This window comes from Drosophila albomicans, chromosome 3, assembly GCF_009650485.2.
Source record: "Drosophila albomicans strain 15112-1751.03 chromosome 3, ASM965048v2, whole genome shotgun sequence".
Lineage (NCBI taxonomy): Eukaryota > Metazoa > Arthropoda > Insecta > Diptera > Drosophilidae > Drosophila > Drosophila albomicans.
In genome coordinates this window covers 27947130-27957717 of record NC_047629.2, presented here as the reverse complement: position 1 = coordinate 27957717, position 10588 = coordinate 27947130, and positions in this window count along the sequence as shown.

Sequence of the window (10588 nt, the reverse complement as noted above, 5' to 3'; positions counted from 1 at the left end):
GGCAAAAACAAGTTTTAGTGTCAAAATACAAAGCTTAAGCATAACTTTGAGAATAGGTTCTTTGCTAGTAGAAATGGTCAAAGATTTAGTTGAGCAAATTGCAATGATTAAACATATTAATATAAATATAAAATGTCGATTTGTTTGTTTGTTAATTCTAAGTTCTTATATTATACTTTATTTTATAAAATAAATATAAATTCGAACCTGAATACCCCAGTACTATCTTTTACTTTATTCACTAATATAAATAAAGAAAGATGCATTGATGACGAACATTCTAATTTTTAGATAATTTGAATTTCAAAGAATCATAATTTGGAAGTTTCTTTTATAATGTTACTGTATTTATTTAAAATACGAATATTTGGAATCTTAACTCTCTTACTAAAACTAAGTTTTATTAGCTGTATTGGAAAAGTAATTTAATTAAAATAAGATTTAAAATTTATTAAATATGAGAAAAAACAAATTGTGACTATTGCCCACTGTGAACAGTGGACTGACAGTAAACCGAAATAGTTGTGGGACAGCATATTATTATGAAGGCAACAACTACAATTACACAATTACAACATGTGTACATATGAACCTGACAACAAACAGTTACTGAAAAAAAAACAACAACAACAAGCAACAGCAGCAATAACAAGTGGAGAACTTTAACTGCCCAAAGAGGCAAACTAACAATAACAAAAAACCACAAAAGCAAGGAAAGGAGGCGAAAAATGTTGCTTGTGATTTTGAGTCGTTGTGATTTTGTACTAACTAAATAAAATATTTGCCTGCAATTTAGTCGCAGTGAAGATAACACAAAAAATAATCAAGAGTGAAAAAAAGTCAACGCCTGAGAAAATGGCGAGCAAAAAAAAAGAAAAAAATTAGTGGGTACAAAAAGTCTTTTGACATGTTTTATGGGTGCGCAAAGCACAGCTCAAGCACAGAGCTCGAAGCTCGAAGCTCCCGAAGAAGAAGTGGCTGTCAAGCTAAGTTGCCCTCTCTGTGGGCTTTGGCCATGTCTTTAATTGGTGCCTAGTAAATTTAGCTTTGACCATGTTTGGATGTTGGCCTGCAAGAGATGTGCCGCGCGTAGTCTTGGCTAATTTTTTGCTCATTATATTTACATTTCAAGAATTCCTGCACAGAGTTACACTTTATAATTTGCAGGCATCGCTTGGTTTATTACCCGAGACCCAGCTGCCGACAGAGATGGCTGGAGACGACACCAACAAACGTTAGAGCGAGACAGCCAGCTAGCTAGGGAGCAGCAGCAGCTTTGTTGTTTTGTTGCTTTGTTGTGGCGCATGCGCCGCACATCGTAGCCTACATTATGTGCCTAATGCTCGCAGTCGCTGTCGCAGTCGCAGTTGTACTATATGAGCTAGTACATAGGGGAGGACTCCACTAGACGCTGCTGGCAGCGAGGTAACCAAGTGCCCAAGACTCTACTCTACTCAACTCTACTGTACTATGTGCCATGTACTACCTACTGCCAAGAGTAGAGCAGCTGCCCGCTTTTTTCGACTCAACTGCATTTGGCTGGCAGTAGATTTTTCATTTTATTTATGTGCTGTTCGCTGCTGTCGTTGCTTCTACAGTTCCCTCCCTCTCTTTCTCCTCTCTACGGATTTCTCAGCGATGCTTTTTGCTTGTATTTCTCAGTTTGTCAGCTTCTCGCTACAAAATTAAATACTTGTCTTTGTTTTTTATGGCCAGCACTTGGCTGGATGTTCGTTGAGCTCGTTGTGCGTTATGAGTAAGTAGGAGGGGAAGTAGGGGGCGTGGGTGTGGCCGTGTGCTCACTTCTATGTATGTACCTACCATAACATATATATATGTACACCTCGGCCATAAACCGAGTGCCATTTTGGCCTGACAGCTAATTTATGTAGTGGCCAAGAAAGCAGCTGCTGCTCCTCCTCCGTTCTCCTCTACGCTCTTCACTCTCTTTCCTCGCACACTTCTTTAATATTTTTGGCAAACAATTTTCTATAATTTAGTTGAGCTTTCCCTATATAATGTGTGTGTCTACTATATATTGCTGACAATGACTTGCTGAAAATTACTTATTAATTGCTTGAATTCTATTTCATTTTCGGTTTGGGGCCGCAGTCTTATCTGATGAGTAGATATTTTTAATAATTTCCACATATTACTTATACTCTGAATAATTTCGAAATCTTAATGAACAGACCAATTTTTTGCTTGGTACATAAATTTAAGCGGTTAATAATTTTAATGTGTCAAATTTTAGCTTTGATATTCGTTTGATCTTAGGTGAATATTATATAGTGAAAACTCTATAGTCTTTTTAATTTGTATATAAGTGTAACAATTCGAAAGACTAGATTGGGCTATTGGTGGTAATTTCCATTGCCAAGATAAAAATAAATATATATATTTATAAATAGTAATTAAACATTAGCTTTGTTAATAACAAGAAAATGTATCTTATTAAGACACTTTAAAGATTTTTTAAAATGTTCAATAGGTAATTAAATTTTAGTTAAAGATATGACTTTTGCGTTTATCTTATTTATTTTTAACTTATAGATGTCAATATAAAGCCCAATACTTGAGTAAACTCGTAAAAAAGCTAGAGACAAGTGAGTTTAACTGCGATACAACCGTTATTATCATTTATATATCAAATTGATATACCAAAAGTACTGGAATATACCGAAATGTGTATTTGACTCTATCTCTTATCTCTTATAGAACAGACGGACATATCTATATTGCCTCTGCAGTTAACATTCATCAAGAATAAATATACTTTATGTGTTCAGAGATGCCTTCTTCTGCCTACATTTCTGTCGGCAAAAAGCTATAATACACATCTACCCTACGGGTAGCGGGGGAAAATCATCTAGATTCCAATATAAAGTTGAATATTTGAATAGGGAACAATTTCTACAACCCAATATATTTTTGCAAAGTTAATAACTGTTTTTTTTTTTGGCAATTAATTGTAGATAATCTAGCTTTCAAAGTTTGGAATAATTCCAATCAAAAATTCTTTGTATTGGTATTACTGCTCGTCTCTCCATAAAATATTCCTCTAAGCTAGCAATCCCTTTCATAGTCTTCTCGTCGTGTTCCCAGTCCAATGTCTGCACCTGCTCACTGATTCGGTGCACTGGTTTTCATCTCGCAAATCCCCGACAGCCACGCCTTCGAATTAATTGAAACCGCATTGCAAGTGCAAAGCGAAAACTGTCAAAGCCAATGCCGACCAGAAACCCATACTCAAACATCTGCGACTCGCATAAAAAACCAAACACCACCCACAAAAACAAAAAAAAAAAAATCGAGAAAAAACGGAATAAAACCAAAAAGCGAATCCCACACAAATCCCAGACAAATGTGCAGTAGAGAAAATGAACGAAAAGAGAAATTCGGCGATGGATTCATGTAAATATGAATGGAAATGAATTACAAGCGAAATAAATGTACGAAAATTGCATGGAACAAAGCAAAATCGTATCATAAAAATCGTAGTAAAAAGTGGAAAAAAGCAGAGCGTTAACATGGTGTGAAAATTGAAGGACAGAAGCCAGAAAAGGGAGAGCGTGGAGGGGGTATTGTGGTTTTTTCGGTTGCCAGCGCAATGTTGACATGTTCCAAATGCAATTTTAACAGGATTTGCAAGGACACATTTGCACAAAGTGACAGAAAAACGCAAGCAACAACAACAGTAAAAACATCCGTAACAACATCAGCAGCAAAAAGTCAACCCCCATACTGTGTAGCAGCACCCCCGGACTTCACCCGTCGTCAAACGGTGTGTGTGTGTGTGTGCTGTGTTGTGTGTGATGTTGTGTGTGCGTGGCTGGCATAACTTGCGGCTTAAAGGGCTCAACTTGTCATGTTGCCCGCCGCTGATGTCGGCATTGATTTTCCACTTACAAACGCTTACTCTCTCCCATCTCTCTCTCTCTTCCTCCTCCCATCTGGATCTAGCCTAACCCAAAAGTCCAGCGCCCAACTCCATCTCCAGCTTAGTTCCAATTCCAGTTCGAAGTGCAGACCCAACAAGCTTGGGTCAGCTGTGGTCTTAACGCTTCATCAATATGCTTTTGCAGGCGCCGCTAATTTTTGCTTCACACTCGGAGTCAACCTCGCTCATCGCTTCCAAGTGCTACGTGCAGATTTATGTGTCATCCCGGCACGACAAAGCAAGTGGACGACTCTGCTTCCCTCGCCACTTGTGTGTGTGTGTTTAGTGTTAATCCGTCAATGATAAGCTCAATTTGTTGTGGTCACTCAGCGACAATGACCGACCGAAGTCCTGGCGACTTATTGTGTTGCATACTTTTTGGGGCTCGTTCAACGTTGACAACAACAGCGACAAAGCCCATTAAAGTAATATTAGTCAACAGCGGGTTGTTGTTGCCAGCATAGAGATGATAGCGTGACTAGCTGGAAGTTGGATTGGGATAGCAAGTATAGTATTTTAGTATACAGTTAACTATGGAAATAATATAGTTGTTAAATAAATTTAGGAACACAAAACGCCTGGAAACATTTGAAAGTTCTATGTAGTCAAATTTATTCTATAATAAACTGGCATTTATTTGGGGAAAAACTCTCTACTTAACCGTTGGTAATATGCTAAAACAATACAATCTCATAATCTGGAATACAAGTTGTAGTACAATTCTAAATTTAATGTTGGATCAGCGTTTTTTATGACTTTTACTTACATACTTTATTGTTACCATCATGACAAATTAATTTAGATAAATATTCAAGGATCAGGATTATTGATTTTGACTAAATATCAAAATCAAAAAAATAATTCTATACTTTCTTGTTACCTTCATGGCAACTTAACTTTAACCTTATCTCAAAGAAAGCTATCAAGCAAATTAAGAACTTCTTGCAGATCTTCAGCTAACTGAAACACTATGTTTAGGTGGTTGTTCATCTCTTCAGCTTGTGGTCTGTCCATCTCTAGTCGTGGCAATGCATCATCATAAGTAATTCTGTCTGCGTGTCCCCAACTCGTGTCATTGGCTGCAAGAAGATTCATCACACATGTTTCCCTTTCGATGGGTTTGTGGCTGCCGTTGTCACAGCCTGCTCAGTAATTTAAACTTTGCCTATGACAAAGAGAGAGCAAAAGACTCAGAGAGAAGCCCTTTTGTTTTGCAGCGTATGTTTTCGGGCTACTAACTTGGCTGGGATTTATGTGAACGCGTTCGGCAGATATATGAGCGACTATATTATAAAAGTTTTGACACGTTTAGTGTTAGTTGGGCTTGATGAACAGTTTTTTCTTTGGATTTTTCTCAAAGTCGTTGTCACTTTGGACGCACGTGTGCCTGATGACATCGGTGGTTAAAGTTGTTGTAAGGCGTAAAGCAGACCACAAATGAACCAAGGATGGCAGCCCACTAATTGGCTTAGTGCATTAAAATAACTTGCCAATAGTTGTGGCCAGACTGTGACCTCCAGGCACCGCAAACAATGCGATGTTGTCATTGCCAAATTTATGAGCCTCCGTTGCTAATTTAGCAGAAGATAGTTAAGAGCCTTTTGTTTCTGGCCACAGGACCTGGCTCAAAAGTTAAGCCCAGCAGAAAGGATTTGCAGCAGAAGTCAACACAAGATAAGCGACCTTCCTTCTCTCTTAACATATAGAAGGGAAAATGCTCCATGCGGGTTGGAACTAAGGAGATGGAGTGGGGAAATGGCAGCTCGTATGTCAAACTGTGACTAACAGCAACTGTCTCTAATTATACAAAATTATTTATAATGACCACAACTCCACCAAACTCAACCGACTCCGCTGCAAACTGGATTGTGAACAATCAAACTTTTCGTTCCAAACACATTTCGAAATGTGTAAAAACCTAATTAAAAGTGAATTATTCATTTGCATTCGTTTGGTGTGGGAGCTTAACACTCAGTCAGCAAACCATACAAAAAGTCGTCTGCTCTGTTACGACTGTTGTTGTTGTTGCCATATGTTGCACAAATGAATTTTGTTGAAATTTGCCTTGATTAATTGGTGGTCAAAAGTTCAACGAACAGCAGAACAGCGGTTGCTAAGTAGCTGAAGAATTCATTGGGAATTGGGGACTGAGCACACGAAGGATTTATCATGGGGATAACACAATTTGTTGAAGAAACCATTTGATTAAAATATTAGTTTTAGATATTTGCAAAATATGGAGAATATATATTTATCTGCTTCAAATTTATTACACATACATTTCTACTCAAAATCTTTATCACATTTAGAATAAAAGGCGTATATCGGACAAAATATATTTCGAATGTAATAGTATATCGATATACCAAATATACCCTTAAGTATATTTTAGCTTTCTTTAGGTATATTATTTTGATATATTTCGAATGTAATAGTATATCGATATACCAAATATACCCTTAAGTATATTTTAGTATTCTTTGGGTATATTATTTTGATATATTTCGAATGTAATAGTATATCGATATACCAAATATACCCTTAAGTATATTTTAGGATTCTTTAGGTATATCATTTTGATGTATTTTTTTAAGTAATACCATCTCACAGTTGCTAAAATAGTATATTAATTAAGTTTGAGGAATAACTAGTTTAATAAAAATATATATTCTAACAGTAACTATTATTAAACTAAACAGTTCTGAAGCTGTAACTTTACTTGAGTACTTCTATATTTTTCACCTGCAATTGCAAACGGTAACTAAGACAAAACCTAACCATTTACCTTCGCATTGCAAATTGTATATGTAAATTTTGTGTTCTGGCCGTCAAAATTTATGATGTTTGGCCCTTTGAGGCATTTTCACGCCAAATTGATTTTATGTGGCGCCAAGCGTTAAAGTCCAAACGGCAGCAAAAAACAAGAACAACACAAATCTAACAAACAATTTTATGTTGTGCGCCAATTTACAGAGCGACTCCTCAAACAAAACGACTATAAAAACCAAGGGCAGACCGCCCCCAAAAAAAGGGGGAGAAATATGCTCGTAAAGTCGAGCGGGGAATGTTGCTCTGACTGAATGTAGTAAGTATTACACCAATAATAATGAGCGCAATTAGAAAGAGTTGAGGAGAGTAACAGCTTAATGTGTGTCACAGAAAATTAAATTTACGCTAATCGACAGAGACAGAGACATTGGCATTGCCTTCCTTCCTATGTACAACATGCTTTGGGCTGATCCCAAATACCGTTTGGCTGCAGACATGAAATTAAATTGTCGTTTTATTGTTTCTCTCCATCCAGACGTTTGCACGTTTAAATAGCTGGAATATTTTTCATACGCAGCCGTCGCGTTTCGCCTGCCATCGGCCAATTTGTTTGTTTAGATGGGGTTAAGACATTCCCATATATAACTTCACTAATCTTTTGGACCCCGTCTGACACCCACGCGCGACCAGACCTCGACCTCAACCACAGCGCAGCCCTTGCTATCGCTGCCACTCTTCCTCACCCTCGCCCTCGCCCTCTGTTGCTTTGTGCGCTTTTCCGCCCAGTCAAAAGGTGGCACCATATGGCAACAGTCCTCGCATTCAGTTTAGTTTACACTCCGAGTGTGTATGCGAGTGTGTGTGCATGTCTGTGTGTGGTTGATGTTGTTGTTGTGTGTGTTTTGTTTTGTGAGTTATACTTTTCAATGCTGAAATTGATTTCCGATTTGTATGCTTGTTATTATTGTTGTTGCTGTTGTTGTTGTTTATGAGTGCACTCGATCGCACACAGTGAGAGCCAAATGTGGTTGGCCACACGTCCGCGCCTTTGTATGACTTTTTATAGACGATGGGCGGAAAGGGGAGAAAATATTGTTTGAAATTAGTGAAATATGATTTGGCTTTTTATTTCCCCTGCTGCTTGCTGCTGACTGTGCTTTTTTGCTCTTTTTTCCATTTCATTGTGCCACAGCAACTGAATACTTATGCATAGATCTGTGTTTATAGACAGTCTTCACTTTGCTCGCACTTTGACTTAGCTAATAGTTTGCCATATGGTTTGCATTTCCAGCTAATGTTTAATAAAGAACCCGAATTCCAAGAAAGCAAAATAGGTGAGCACCTCTCAAAATATTTACACAAAATATTTGGCAATACAATAAAGAAATAGAACAAAGCAGTTCCATGAATATATTATATAATATTATGAACGTAAACTTTTGATAGAGTAGCTATATAATGTTGTTAATGCGTAGAATACAAAGTATAAGTTCAGATTTGTATTAGTAAAATCTGAAACTTATTCTCGTATTCAAAGCAACTGTATGACTGACATAATTGTATTGTATTTCTAAGGACATATTCTAATTTGTTTGCTTTATAAAATCCGAAGTTTAATACAATATAAGAAAACTTTTTTAAATTTAATTTAGTTTAAATGGTGGATATTTAAAGGTAAGTATATAAAGTTCTTTCCGAATGTTAATGTACACAATGTTGTTTGTTATTTTTAGCATGATAAAAAGGATGATTATATTTTTTATTTTACAAAATGTGATGTAAGCCTATAAACTTAAAAAATAATATAAAAAATATTCTTTGCGTTGATCTTATCTTTTATTTATTTACTTGTTTCTTAACACTAATCGCTAAGAATATAATTTATGCTATTATTCATTAAATTCTTTATTTCTTTCTTTAAACTATACATTGATTACTTTACTTTTTTAGAGATTCTCAAAAGTACGTATTTTCTTGTCTTCTCGCATTATAACAAAAAGGGTCTTGCTAGTTGGCTTCTAGAATATTTTGTTTATTACTTAAAAATATAATAATTATATTAACATTTTACTGTCGAACTATTCCAAAATTTAAGAGTTAAGTTTAAACAAATACTTCTTCATTTCCCTCATCTCTTTCTTTCACCTTTACACCCAAAGCTAACTTCAACATGGCTTGAAAACTGTCTCCATATATTCCGCTTAGACTTGATGTTCATTATGCTCATTGCATGTGCTGCGCCTAGTTAACAGCATCGTCTGATTGCTCCCTCGAAAAGTGATTGTCTGTCCGTTTATGAGGCATGAAGGCATTTAAAAGCGCATCGCAGCTGCAATCAACGTTCAGCAGTCCAATCCGGGGAGCAACATTAGCGACATGTCAGAGTGCTGCGTTCGTGTCCTGTGTGTCCTGCTTGTCGTCGACGTTGTCGTCGTCACATTGTTGCAATGATGTTGCCCGTTATTGTTATAATGTCATTAGCATCGAGGAGGGTGGTAAAGACATGTTACTCCAGTTATGTTCCGGATGCCGCAGCCAAGTTGCATTTGCGTCACAGCTTTGTCTGATTGCAGCTCAACAACTGCCCCCCGCCTTATCTCATCAACAGCAACCTCATCAGCTAAATTTCAAGTGTCAATTTTCAACACCAACTCCAACCCTCCTGCCAGACGAAAAGCAAAACCAGAAAAGCATAAAAATCCCTTAAATTTAACGCGCTTTGACCTTTTTTTCCCTGGTATTTACAAGTATCTTTTCACGACTTTTTTCCACATTTTTTACCGTTTTTTTATCTCTGCTACTTTACACATTTAATTTGATTTCTTTTTGAAGTTTGATGCGCACTTCGACTTGGGAAAGGGGGGGCGCAGTTGGCGAAAGGAAGGGGATAGATGCTCTATCGGTTGGCTTTCTCCCTTGACCTTGTTTGGGAGACGCCTCTGTTTGTGTCCCACAGGTGTTGCCACTTTGCCGCTTAGCTGCTCATTTAGGCTGCCAGCTAATTGTGCAAGTGGCCTCAAATGTTCAACATTATTTAATTAAATTTGACTGCTCTAAGACGTTTTTTATGCTGATTAAGTGGCCAGTTTCTGGATAAGAATCTTTTGAAGTTCTTCCTTTTTTTTGGCCCTTATTTTTTTTCTTCAAATATTTTTGTTAATTTGCTCAACGAGAAGCTGTCGAATTATTTGGCGGAAATTAAAAATTGTGCAGCCAGACGAGCTGTGGAATCGCCACTCATACTCTTTCTCTTTCCCTCTCTGCTATCTCTATCTCTATCTCCCTTCTTTAGCTGGCCACTTGCAAATTAAGTAAGTCAACAAAGCACTTTGCGGATTTGCATCATCATCGTCAGATTCGTGGATATTTATCTGCATAAAATTTGTGCGGGAGCGAATTGCCACTGATATACCAGACTGTCTATATATATATAAATTCCTTTTTTTTTCGATTCTATTTGCATTGCGGCTAACACACAGCCAGACAGGGAGAGTGAGAGAGACAACGATGGTGTCGCTGACAACTGAGATGAGATAGATGGATAGTTAGGAGGTGGCCCAGGCACATTTCGTATGCGTGAAGCTAACGAACTCGAAATAATGCGTTTGAAATTTAAAAAACGTGCAATTTATGTTAAAAATTTAAGCAAACAGTCGCTTGGCGCAGCAGCCAAAAAGATTTTTAATTAATCATTTGCCATTTTTGTCCCGCTGTTTGGCTTGTCTATGAAAATGGCATTAAATCAAGCACACACCTCCCCCCAACCCAACACTTGGCAACATGGCAGAAAGTACTCCGCTTACCATGTTAAACAAGCAACTTTATTTTCTTGACTGCGGCCAGCCGACCAATTAAGAGAAACAGGCGTTCGTTCAGTTC